The sequence below is a fragment of the Pelobates fuscus genome, chromosome 1 (genome assembly GCF_036172605.1).
Source record: "Pelobates fuscus isolate aPelFus1 chromosome 1, aPelFus1.pri, whole genome shotgun sequence".
NCBI lineage: Eukaryota > Metazoa > Chordata > Amphibia > Anura > Pelobatidae > Pelobates > Pelobates fuscus.
Genome location: NC_086317.1, coordinates 246,032,251 through 246,046,714, shown reverse-complemented (window position 1 = coordinate 246,046,714; position 14,464 = coordinate 246,032,251).

The window sequence follows — 14,464 nt, the reverse complement described above, 5'->3', positions numbered from 1 at the left end:
AGTTGACAATGCTCTGGTTGAATGAGCCTTTATCTTCAGTGGAGGAGAGCGATCTTTATTGAGATAAGCCTTTCTGATTACAAGAGCAATCCAACGCTTCAACGTAGATAGAGAGGCTGCCTCACCTCTCCTGGCCCCTGAAGGCAAAACGAAAAGCTGGTGAGTTTTCCTGTAAGGAGCAGAACGTTCAAGGTACACAGACAGGCAGCTCATAACATCCAAACAATGCCACTTGATCTCCTCTGGAGAAGAAGGATTGGGGTAGAAGGATGGCAGGACCACCTCTTGAGATAGATGGAAACGAGAGACCACTTTAGGCAGAAATGCTGGATTAGGTTTCAGGCACACCCTATTGTGGTAGAATTGGAGACAAGAAGGCAGGGTGGAGAAGGCCTTGATCTCTGAAATTCTCCTAGCGGAAGTAATTGCTACTAAGAACAATGTTTTGTAAGTTAGGAGGACAGCATCCAAATTCTCAAGAGGGACGAATAGATCCTCAGTCAGGTAGTCGAGAACAAGCGGAAGGTCCCAAGGAGGGGTAGTGGATCTCGAAGGCGGTCTCAACTTGAAAGCTGCCTTGAAGAACCTGGAGATCAATGGGTCTGATGACCAAGAGGTGTTGCACAAAGCTGACAGGGCCGAAGACTGAACTTTAAGAGTGCTGATGCTAAGACCCTTATCCAGACCTTCTTGCAGGAACTCCAAGATTTCAGTGTTGCGAGGGCGTATGAAGTCAACTCGCTTGGCCGAAGCCCATTCCTGAAACACATCCCAGATTCTATGGTAGCATGAGGACGTAGAAGCCTTCCTTGAGTGTAAGAGGGTATTGACCACTGCTTCTGAAAGGCCTAATTGTTGAAGTCTTTCTTTTTCAAGACCCACACCCCCAATTTGAGGCGTTCCGGATGAGGATGGGATATTGGACCCTGCGTTAGCAGATCCTTCAGAACAGGCAGGGGCCGAGGCTGTTCCTGGCTCAACGTTGACAGTAGGGGAAACCACGGCCTTCGAGGCCAAATCGGGATAACGGCAATAACCTTCTTCCCTTCTGCCCAAACTTTTCTCAGGAACCTGGGTATCATGGGTAGGGGAGGGAACGCATACCCCAGATCGAACGACCAAGGAAGAGATAGAGCATCCTGGCCCAGTGCCTGACTCTCTGGGTGGAGGGAGTAGTAATTCTCCACCTGGCGATTCCTGAACGAGGCCATCAGGTCGATCTGGGGCATGCCCCACCGATGGGTGATCCAAGCAAAAACTGACTGGTGAAGTTTCCATTCTCCTGGGAGAATTTCTGTTCTGCTGAGAAAATCCGCCGCTACGTTCTCCGAGCCTGGGAGATAGATAGCCTTCAGTCCCTGGAGATAGGTCATGGCCATTACCATTAGAGGAGCTAGCTCTTTTAAGAGCTGCTTGCTCCTTGTGCCTCCCTGGTTGTTCACATATGAGGCCACCGCTCGGTTGTCCGTCTTGATCAACACCCAGGAATTCCTGATCTTTGGAAGGAACACCCGAATGGCCTTGGAAATAGCTCGTAGTTCTCTTAGGTTCGAGTGGAGCCGACTTTCTTCTCGAGTCCACCACCCCTGAGTCCATGAGGAATCGAGGTGGGCACCCCAACCAGAAGAACTGGCATCCGTCGTAATAACGGTCCACGGAGGCTCTTCCAAGGGAAAACCCCTCGCTAGGTTCTTCCCGTTCTTCCACCAGTTCAACTCTCTTCTTACTGGCAGTGGCAGAGATATTTTCTGATCCCAATCCGCTTTTTCTCTGTCGAACTGGAGAAGGAAACAACTCTGTACAGGGCGAAACTTCCATCGGGCCCACTTCACCAAACCTATCGTAGATGTTAAAGAACCCAGGAAACTCATGACTTCCCTTGCCGAGGCCCTTTCGAGAACCTGGAGCTTCTTGACTTTGTCTTGTATCTTCATGACCCTCTCTGGAGACAAAAACACACGGGCAGAAATGGTATTTATCACCGCTCCGAGGAACACGATGGTCTGAGATGGAATCAGGGAGCTTTTTTCTATGTTGAGAAGCCACCCGTGATCTTGCAGGATGTTCATTGCCATAAATGTATGATGCTCCACTATTCTTTGTGAAGGCCCTATGATGAGTATGTCGTCCAGGTAATGGAATATCTCGATACCTCTCATCCTTATGACGGCAATTAAAGAGACAAGGACCTTCGAGAAAGTCCTTGGCGCTAAGCTGAGACCAAACGGAAGCCCTCGGAACTGGAAATGTCTTCCTAAAGCCCAGAACCGAAGGAACTGCATGTGATTGCCGTTTACAGGGATTTGGTAGTAGGCGTCTTTTAAGTCTATGGAGGTCATCCAATCTCCTGGTTTTACGCACTTTAGGATAGTCTGTAAGGATTCCATTTTGAATGTCCTTACGTCTAGAAAGGCGTTCACTCCTTTCAGGTTCAGGATGAGACGCCACTTTCCCTGGGGCTTTGGGGCCAAAAACACAGTGGAATACATCCCCTGGAACCTTTCGTGAGTAGGGACCTCCTCCAACACCCTCTGTTCCAGCAGAGTGGAAATGCAAGTCCTCATGGCCCTTCGTTTGACACCTGATACTTTTGATTTTCTGAAATGGGCAGCATGTGGACGAGAGGAAAATTCTATCCTGTAGCCTTCTTTTATGATAGAGGTGACCCACTCGTCTGTGACATTTGCGGCCCATACCGGGTAAAAGAACTGCAGTCTTCCACCCACCGTACCCGGATGGGCCCGAGGACCTTCAGAAGGTCTTCCCGGAGGTTCTGGCACCTCTACCTCTGGAAGCCTTATTGGAAGAGGAGTGAGAGAAGGACTTCCACGAAGAGTTCCTGGAATACTCCCTTCCGGGCTTGTAGCTTCTACTGTCCCGAAAGGACCGATCTTTAAATCGCCTGGTTTTCCAGGAGGAGGAAAAACTCTTTCTGCTGACTTGTGGAAGAAACGCTTTTTTCCCATCAGCTGCTTTCTGAATGGCATCCTCCAGGATCTTACCAAACAGGAGGTCCCCCTGGAACGGGAGACCACACAAGGACGCTTTGGAGGCATAGTCCGCCCCCCAGGAATGAAGCCATAAGGCCCTTCTGGAGGCCACAGATAGGGCCATACCTTTGGCAATCATGCGAGTGATGTCCAGGGAGGCTTCAGAGCAAAATTCAGTAGCAAGGCTCAAATCCTTGAGACTTTCCAGGAGATGTTCTCTACGGACACCCTGACCAATATCTTCCTCCAAATTAGCGAGCCAAACTCTTAAGGCCCTGGAGAGAGTGGTCAGCGCCACTGCCGGATGAAGGGCGGAGCCTAGCGCCAGATAGGCTTTAATTAGGTCACCATCCATACGCTTTTCCATAGGTTCTCTTAAGTATGCCATGGAGTCTATAGGAAGCGTGGTCTTTTTAGCCATATGGATCACTGCGGCATCAACCTTGGGAACCGAATTCCAAAGGCAGCAGTCCGTGACAGAATAAGGATAAGTCCTTGTGAATTTGTTTTTCAAGGTGGACTTCCTCTCCGGTTTATTCCATTCCTGAAGGATCATGTCCCTTATAGAGGAATGCACTGGGAACGTTGGTCTATTAGGTTTCAAGTCCTCAAAAAACCTGTCAGCCTCTCTCAATTCAGATTTTTCTTCCGTGAGGCTAAGAGTGTCTCTGAGGAGGGTAATAAGTCGATCTATAGATTTAGAGTCCAGAGACCTGGAGGCATAGTCAGCCTCCTCCTCCCCCTCATCAGAGACCTCCCACAGGTCAGGATCCTCCCCAGAGCTGGAAGACTGAGGTTCCGCTCTGCGTCTCTTAGAAGGGCCACCACATCCCGTGGTAGACTTAAAGCCCTCAGCAATTGCACGGGAAATCCAAAGCTTAAGGTCGTCCTGCGGTGAAGTCTTACTGGGGACATTAGCCGCTTCCGACAAGCATTCCCTGCAGAGGTTCCTTCCAGGTGGAGCTGGAGATGAACAATTGACGCATCTGTTGGTCTTGTCCCTGGATTTTCTTGCTGGAGAATCCAACTGTTTGCTGGGGCTGAAAGAAAGCCATATATAACATATATTACAGGCTTAGTATGGCACTCTTTTAACAACCCCCCCCTGAACAAAATAAATGGCTCACCTATGTTTTCTAGAGAGGGATCTAGCAGAGGCAGAGGGAGAATCCATACTATGAAAGGAACAAAGGCAAAATCAGAAACACATTCCTAATAAGCCAAAGAAAGGCAAACTGGTAAGCAAACCCAAAGCCTCCAGCAAAAAAACATGAAAAAAAAACAGGCAATCCTACCTCATAACGGCAGAAAACACACTCCAGGCAGCCAGGATACAGCAAGAAGGAGAACAGGCGAAAATTCAGACCGCAAATCAGAAGTTCCGAACAGCTGACAGGTAAGTGTCAGTATTCCTCTGTTTAAATACCTCTGCGCCCGGTCCGCGCATGCGCAGAGCGCTGGAACGCACGCCATGCGTTCCAAGCCTCGCGGCCGGCGCGAGGCACTTCCGGGTTCGGCAATTCCGCGGCTGGAACGCACACCGCGGCAAACCAGCAAATCCGGCCGAAAACAACCCCCACAAGGACAGCAACTCCCAGCAAGCCCCCAGGGGCAATACAGGGCATGCAGGCAGGAAACAACATCCAATAGAGCCCAAAGCACTCCATCACGAGTACAGTATGGATCCCCAATCACTGCCAACAAGGTAAGGGGGGGGATTTTGACCCCAATTACTAGGGGCACTTCCAGAAACAAGGGGAAATTTTTAAGGGTAACCAACCCCAGGAAGTTTTAGAACAGTGTCTCCCTCAGAACACTCATACATCCCACGCAGCAGTTCAGTACTTACTCTGAACCTGACCCAGTTAGTCCTGCTCATGCAGGCTGTTTACTGGGTCCTTCAAATGAAGAGAGGCTGAACTTCATTTGGAACGAACCCACGACAAACGCAGGAAGGTGGCCATAAAATAAAAAGTTAAAAGTCCTGTAGAACTTGCTAAGGACAGGAAAAAAGACTGTGGTGTAAGGGGAGGAGGGACTCTTTATACCTATCAGTCTAATTAATTAATCGAATTAATTCCTGTCCTGTGACTGCTAAGGGAGGAGCTACCCATAAGTGATGCTGCCATGATTAGCCAGGAATAATAATTTTTTGAGTAATCGAGCTGGCGTAAAGCAAATTCCATCAAATATATATCTAATAATTGTTTTACATACAATTAGAACAGAATTAGTCAATTTCTCCAATCTCATGGGTGTTGCCAAATATGCCTGATGAGATTGGGAAACAAAGTTGTCTAGGGTATTAAACTTGTCCAGCCATTCCTTTTTATATTTAGAGATATAGGAAATAATATGACCTATCACATTGACCTTTGAGGTCTTCCAGAATAATAACGGGTCATCTAAGAGGACAAGATTATTCCTAAAAAGAACTCAGAAGAACGATTATTCCTACAAAGGAAACAGAAGAAGAAAAGTCCGTGGAAACCTCCAGTGTCTATAGAAGGGGATGGGAGGATCCAAGGACAAACTTAGGAGGATCAGTGCAGGATCTGAAATTATGATTGGATCACACAACACCACTGAGGACAGGAGATTACAGACAAGGAGAAAGTAGTCAATCCATTAGGCTAAGTTATGTGAGAGGTGTATATGTATTGTCTAACCTGTAGGTTGTGAACCTGCCAGACATTTACCAAGCACAGGGAGTGTATCAGAGTGAACAGACCCTTGTTTGCTGTAGCGTCAGCTTGTCGGGAGGAGGAGGACCTGTCAAGGACACTGTTAAAATCTAAAATTAGAAAGTAGAAATAGAAGTTTCTTAGTTGCAGCCGGCATGGAAGTTAAATTGGGCTTAAGGAAGATAAATGCACAGTTATATAAAGGAATTTTCAGGATCATGGCTTGAATCCAACACGATGGGCAGTATCCCATAAGTAGAAGGAGGCAACTGCAACAGGCATGAAGATCAGCTAATGCTCAACTCCGTGAGTTTAGCTGCTTGTTTAGTTGCTATGAGTGAAATGGAGCTTGGAAAGATACTGGAGCAGAAATTGTATTTAAATATAAATCAGCAGCCAACAGATGGGGGGCAAAGCCTGTGGGAGTGCCATTACTGTGGAGAAACAACAAGACATAATTGTCCTGATATTGAAAGCTTCAGATTTTATTAAAGGACACGGAGGCTCTTATTAGGCTTATCTCTTTCTTTTATTCCTCAGCAGCAAAGAAAGCTAAGGTGTTTATTTGTAGAAAAAAAATACATGCATAACTACCCTCACAGGGTTAACATTACATCATTATCTCCTAACCAATAGGAACAGTCCTTGTCTGATATCCTTTCTTGTAACCTCCTCCTCTTCCTCTTTCTTTGCTGCTGCCTCAGCTAAGTACACCTTTGCTTTCCCTTACAACATTGTGATTAATATCTGTGTATGTTTGGATTGAATTACTGTTTTACTGCTTACTGTTTGCACTAAAACGCCTTGGGCGTTTTTGTTTTAACCCTCCCTGAGGGTTTCCCTCCGTCGGGAAGCCTTTTCCCGTGATTTACCGCCGGTACCCCGCCTCCCCCTGGCGGGTGTACCGGTACCACGAAATCTACCAGGTAGTTTATTACCCCCCCTTGATCGCACAACGCGGGGAACTCTCTAGGAAGAGCCCGGATTTCTCTTCAGAGGGCTCCCCCGCCGCAACCCCTCGCGAGCGAGTGAGCCGCACATAACAGCTTCCATCTTAAAGGGGCGGCGATACAATATTTGCCGCTCGTTTTTCCACATCAGCTCGCACAGCCCATTAGGAAGGCGCAAGCTGATTGGTCTAATAGCTTGTCTGTCAGCTTGCCAGTGCTCCCAGAGGCCATTCCTGAGGGAACACTCGGTAAGCTAACAGTGCAATCTTTTGTCTCTGTTCTGTTGCCTTGTCTCCTGCCTTTTTATTAGCCTCTAAACTGCTACTGCAGAAAGTTAACTACCTGCCTTATTAACTGCTACTGCAGAAGGTTACCTACCTGCCTTTTAGCTACTGTGTCACTCACACTTAGCTGCCCCAAGATGCAGACCCCTAGCGAATACTCTGCCCCTGGCCCCAGTGATAAGGGGGATGCCAAAGCCCACCACAGACCCACGGTGTCTGAACCCTTAACCCTGCAAGGGGACGTGGTGACCCCTCTGGAGCACCTGGACTCAGAAGAGTTCCACTCGCTCCTAGACGCCAATATGTCAAAATCAGTCGGGGGCGGAGCCGGACAAGCATCCTGACCGGACGCACTTTACAGGAGCTCCCGACGAGCTGACCCAAACTCGACGAAAAACCCGAGAAAACCCGCTGAAATTCTGCCGCAAATCAGCCTACCGGCTAGAGGAAGCTCTCCTGTAGGTGCCGATACCAAACTCGACACCAGTCTCGTCCGGGAACCGCGGCAACGGTATGAGGCCTAGCAACAGCACGGGGGTAGGACGGCCGCCTTCCCGCCAGATGCTGAAAGCAACACCAGAGCGTGGAACATGCACCCCCCCCCCCCTATGGACCGGCGGGGGATATCCCGGTCCCCGTTAAAGGGAGAGTCCCGAACCCAGCACCAAGCGACAGGTACAAAGACCTCTCGAAGACACGCGGCGACAGGAACACCCAAGATGGCGGAGCATTATCAGCCAATGCCACCTGACAAGCTCCGAAAACAATCTGGTGCCTCACACACAGGCGAACAGGCAAAAGACCCCATTACTATTATCTTTGACCGCTTCTGGGTCATGCTGGAAGCACGCCTGCGGGCGGGAAAGCCACACCGAATCTCCCATACTACTACCAGAGCCGATGGCGGAAGGGTGTGTGAGGGTCCACTTCAGGGCAGCGCAAACACCCAAGCTCCCGACACTCACGTTACAAGCCCTCCCGGGCTGAGAGCAACAAGGGGCAAGCCCCAGAGGTGCCGGCCACACAAGGGGGGAAAAGCAAAGCGAAGACCCAAGCAACCAGGCAAAACTCCCTGCAACACCCCGAAAGGGTCGAGCCTGGACCACACCGGTCTCCAGGCTCGTGGCCTACACGCACCAGCCCTCATGCAACCCCGGGGCAGAAGGGGTCCCCCGCCCCCGATGCATCGCGGCAACACACAGCCGGGACAGCACCCGGACGTACGATCCACACCAGGGAGACAACGAACGACTGGCACCCACAAGGCCCGCAGCAACAGAGTCCGAATACCGGCACACGCTACGGAAGAGAGATCCTTAGCATACCAGGCCAGTACAGACGACCGTCAGCAAGGTCTTAACCAGCAGAGATATCAGAACCTTCCCACACCGCACCTGACAGCATTGGCCCAGATTAAGAACCAACGCTTGTGTGGGACCAGCACCAGGGTGAGAGGAGACAATGGGTCGGCAAGCTCTAAAGACTACCTACTGAAACATAATAGTGGCATCGGATGACGGCAAACAGGCCCACCGCTGCGGCCGCTAGCCGCGCAATACAGGACTGAAACCCCAGTGCAACACCTAACCTTTTATAATTAACTCGATAGACTTATAATTAACTCGATAGCCAATTTAGCCTCTAATGCAACGTACAGTTCATTAGCTACACTGTAGAAGGTTAAAGTAGAGTTCAATTTTATTTTTATTTTGATTCGTACAAAGCTTTTGATATATACATCTGACCAAATTTTTATTTTAACGCTAGACATGTCGAAGCCAAGCCTACTCAGTGCCATGCCTGTTTAGTAATGTCATATAATTGCATACCGTAAACCACTGGTTACCTGTCAGGTTCATCTTAATTCTTTATTAAACTGCAGACTCGCACAGTAGCTAACAAAATACAAATGTTACCGTTAACCATCCTTAAAACTGCAATGCCATAGATGTGACGTAACATTTAATATACTTGTAAACGCAATTACATTAGGCAATTTTTAGGCTTGTATAGCCCAGCGTGTAACACAATGCTACAACTACTTGTACTGTTGGACCGTAATTTAAAGTATGCCTAGACCTGTTTTAAAAATATAAAATTGTGCATGTTACTCTTATGCCCCGCTTGTTTCGCGTGGGAAAAAAGCTGGAGGAATGCCTTTGGGGTACCTCTTGCCTGCTTGTGTTATGTCTATGCACTACAAAAATAAAAAATTTAAATAAAAAAAAAAAAAAAAATCAGTCACCCAGGCTATTTATACCGCAATGGGGGTTATGTCTGACAACATATCACACTCCATTTCGAACACCATTAAGGCATCCAACCCCAAGATAACTCACGCCAGGGCCGCAGATGAGGGTCCTTTACGCAGAGAGGGCCTTAAGGCCACGAGCAAAACCCACAACGTGGGAAAGCATGCCTCCAAAAACGAACTGACGGACAGGGTACGTTCTGTCAGACCTGAGGTCGTGGGGCCCCAACGAAAACGAGCCACCCGCTGGGCAAAAGCGGCGCGGACATGGAAACGGCGCGGACTCTTCCGACTCTGATTCGGATGCTGAGGAGGTTTCGAGCGAGTCCGACGAAGTCGACTCAAATGAATGGGAGGGTTCCTCCCCGGGCCATAGTCCATCACGCAAAACAACCAACCCCTTGTATGATACCGCGGATACATCCGCTATCCTGGACCCCAAGGGCGAACCTCTGTTCGACCCTGATACACTATAGAACCCTAGGTCGGCTGAATGGTACCCGACCGATCATGTGGCACGGTACATAGCGGCCAGGATCCGTAAGCCCTTGGATAAAGCAACCAGGCAAAAACTGCGGGCGGAATGCCCATGCCCAACAGTGCCTGATATGGCCTGCGCCACGCCAGACATAGATCCCAAAATAGCACAATTCCTAGGTAAATCTGGCTGGAAAGTGAAAAAGGGACTTGATTACTCCCTATGCCATTGCCAGAATAAAGTGCTGGATACACTAGGCCCTAGTGCCAAGATTTTTGAATTGGTCGAGGCGGCCTTAAATGAGGGGACACCTCTTGATTTATTAGCCATTAGAGGCTGGGCCCAGAGATCTACATGCCTCATCGGCAACGCAAATGCTGCGCTAGCCACCGAAAGGCGCAAAACTATATTGATAAAAATCAAGCCCAAGCTCGTTAACATGGCCCTCACCGAACCGGGACCGCAAGCCAAGGGTCTCCTGTTCGAAGACAGTTTTGTTAAGGAACTGGGAACTTACATGAGCACATTTATGGCCCTAGACAAGGCACAGACGAACATAAAACGAGTGTTCTCGCCCAGAGTTTTTGGTGGGGCCGGCAGATACCGGGGATACAGAGGTCCCGCCACGGCTAGATTTCAGCCTCCAGAGACTAGAGCACCCTCACCCTTCTTTCCGATCAGGGCCAGACCATGGCAACTCGTACAGCCGACGACCTTATGGTTAGTGTACTGCCTTTCCCCTCCCTGGGTATGCCGACTGTGGGGGGCAGACTGTTACGCTTTATAGAGACCTGGCAACAACTGACCGCAGACATATGGGTCCTCAATACTGTTGTGGGGTATCACATAGAGTTTGTACAAACCCCTGTCCAAACCATCAGGCCACACGAATAGCATTCTCCGCACGAGACAAGAGCTTAGTGCGCAAAGAGATTCTCACCCTACAAGAAAAAGGCGCCATATATCAGGTCCCTTCACCCTCCCCTGGGTTCATGAGCAACCTATTCCTGGTACCCAAGAAGGGCGGCGGAGTCCGCCCAGTCATCAACTTGCGGCCACAAAACGCATTTGTACGGTACCACCATTTCAAAATGGAGGGTATCCACTGCCTGCGAGACCTACTCAGATTAGGGGACTGGATGGTCAAACTGGACCTACAAGATGCCTATCTCACGATCCCTATTGCGGAAGAATGTCACCACCTGCTCCAATTCCAATGGGAAAAGGCAACGTGAAGATTCCGATGCCTTCCCTTTGGACTCTCATCGGCCCCTTGGTGCTTCACCAAACTGCTGAAGCCGGTGGTCGCCTTGCTACGCAGCAGAGGAATACAAATGATCATTTATCTGGACGATATGCTGATCATGGCACAAGAGCTTCGCCAACTTTGACAACACCTATCATGGGCACTGACATTACTACAAAAATTAGGATTTCTCATCAATTGGGAAAAATCGGTACTTACCCCGTCCCAAAACATAGAATTCCTTGGATTCCACATAGACGCAATTACCGGGACACTCAGCCTACCGACAGAGAAAGTCAAACGCATCAAAAAGGAGATCCGCAGAACGCTCACAAGACCAGTGTTAACACTGCGACAACTAGCCAGAATAATCGGACTCCTCTCAGCCTCAGGCAATCTTCCCCGGGCCACTACACTACAGGGCCCTGCAACGACTAAAAGCAACACAACTACACTCAGGGCAACTAGCCAGAATAATCGGACTCCTCTCAGCCTCAGGCAATCTTCCCCGGGCCACTACACTACAGGGCCCGGCAACGACTAAAAGCCACACAACTACACTCATACTCCAATTCTGTGCCACTCGACTACGCAGCCAAGCAAGAACTCACATGGTGGCTGCAACATATGGAGGCATGGAACGGCAGGGCAATCTTCGGGACTGCCCCGGATTTCATCATCGAGTCCGATGCGAGCACGCACGGTTGGGGAGCGCGTTGCGGGCCTACCTCCACCGAAGGAATTTGGTCCTGCTCAGAGAAACACTTACACATCAACGGTTTAGAACTAATGTCGGGATCATTCGCCCTGAAGAGCTTCCTCGGGGGCGAAACCAATTGCTCCATTGTCCTACGAATGGACAACATTTCAGCGGTCCGCTACATCAACCACCTCGGTGGCATGAAATCAAAGATTTTGGCAGACCTGGCCAAGGAGTTCTGGCAACACTGTCTGGATCGCAATATTACAGTCCAAGCGGAGTACATCTCAGGCATGTCCAACGTAATAGCGGAATGGCATTCCAGACATCTGCACGACGCCAGCGACTGGCGACTGGACCGCAGCGTGTTCTTACGACTTCAGACGCTCTGGGGCCCGATGCAAATCGACCTATTCGCATCTCGGTTGAACTCCCATCTAACAACATTCTTCAGCTGGAGACCAGACCCAGACACAGTGGCAGCGGATGCTTTTCTCCAACGATGGCCGAACAACCGATTGTATGCCTTTCCTCCATTTTCCCTCATAGCTCGAACACTGGTACACCTCAGACGTATCCAAGTGTCACTGGTCCTATTAACACCGTTTTGGACAGCTCAACCGTGGTTCCCAACACTCATGGAGATGTCCATAGACCTCCCGAGATTGCTTCCAGATGCCTTATTCCTTTTATCAGACCCAGAGGGCAACCCACACCCCCTGCTGGCCCAGGGGCAATTCAAACTCTTAGCGTGGCTCCTTTCAGGGGACCCTGGATCGGACCAGATGTTCCACAAGAAACTATCGAATTACTGGCAGGAGCTTGGGTGCCTGGAACTAGACGCTCCTACCTCTATGCCTGGAACGGATGGAGTAGTTGGTGCATGGAACAACAGGTGGATCCCGTACGTGCTCCTGTAAATTACCTGTTACGCTTCCTTACCAACCTGTATAATCAAGGCTTAGACTACCGAACTATTAATGTCTACAGATCGGCGATTTCGGCAGGACATCGAGGAATAGATGGAACCCCGATGGGTCAACAACTACTAGTATGCCTTCTTCTACGGAGAATTCGGTTTGCTCGTCCACCACAACCCCGATACACATCACTGTGGGATGTCAATGCAGTCCTGAAACTGCTGGAATCTTGGCCACAAAACGAAGCACTCACGCTTAAACAACTGTCAGCGAAACTGACCATGCTCCTTTGCCTGATCTCGTGCAAGAGAGTGTCCGATGTTAGAGCACTGGATGTTGATGCACGCTGCTTTACCCCCACAGGAGTCTCATTCAACATCTCCAGGCGAACAAAGTCGTCAATTACATCAGTTTCATACCCTTCGTTCCCACATAACAATAAACTCTGTCCAGTGAACTGTTTACGAGAATACGAGAAATGAACCTTGGGATTCAGGAACCCGACACACCCAGAATTGTTTTTGGCTATCAGACAACCTCACCAACCTGTATCCACGGTGACGCTCGCCCGCTGGGTGAAATGGATAATGGCTTTGGTACACATAGATACCACTGTGTATGGCGCACACTCTACTAGAGGAGCCATGGCGTCAAAGGTTTTCAATTTGGGTTGTAGATTAGAGGACCTCTTGAGAACAGCAGATTGGTCTCGTGAATCGACGTTTAAGGAATATTACTTTCGACCTACGGAACATGTGTCGAGTATAGTTATCTCACAGCTTTGAACTAGCCTAATAAGAGCCTCTGTGTCCTTTAGTAAAATTACCAGATTTTACTAATTACATGACGTAAAGTCATGATTTTATAAAGGACACGGAGGCGAGTATTAGCCCACCCGGATCAGATACATACAAAATGGTATCCCAACCCAGGTACGTAATAGGTACTTTAGTAGAAGAAGTTCTCATTTATATAATTGATTCTTGGTAAATATATCAAACAAGTAACGATAGCATGTTTACATATAACTGATTACATAAACAACCCAAGTTTTTTCTATAGAGTCTTAAAAACGAAAATAGTGGGCAAGGACACGTTTTACCATTGTTTTCTTTGTCCTTTCCAGCCTGAAATCTGCAAATACCCATTGTTGACGGCGATTGATCTCGCAGTTTAAGAGGATCAGTTCCGGAAGATCCCTTGTTTTCTTATGGAAGGATTCAATGTCAAGTTGCCAACCTTCTTGTGTTCGGTTTATAATGAGTTTATGGTTAATCGATAATGGTGAAAAATTTTAGCTTCAGCACCATCAGGAAAGAGGAAGAGGAGGAGGTTACAAGAAAGGATATCAGACAAGGACTGTTCCTATTGGTTAGGAGATAATGATGTAATGTTAACCCTGTGAGGGTAGTTATGCATGTTTCTTTTTTCTACAAATAAACACCTTAGCTTTCTTTGCTGCTGAGGAATAAAAGAAAGAGATAAGCCTAATACTCGCCTCCGTGTCCTTTATAAAATCATGACTTTACGTCATGTAATTAGTAAAATCTGGTAATTTTATCATAGTTCACTCATGCCATAGAGACTAGGCATCCTGGAACAGGATACATATTGTTGCTGGGGAAAATAAGACAACATTCTAGGATACAAGCTTGGGCAGACAGGAGACATTGATCCAGTTCACTGTATTAACCAACTACTGACTGCATTTTGGCCATTGAGCTACTCATGGACCTCATTCTAGTTATGAAGGATTAGTGAGGTCACTTCTTCTTGCAATTTGTGTCTAAGTTAGAACAAGTTGGAGTAATCTGGTCTAATTAAACTGTAATACTGCTTTTAGTAAATACTGTGAAATTTAGCCAAATGACACATCCAATATCACCAAATATGTTTGGCTGAACCTGGACTGAAAAAAACACCTCTAGTCATCATTTTTTCCAACTTACTTATTTTTGCCT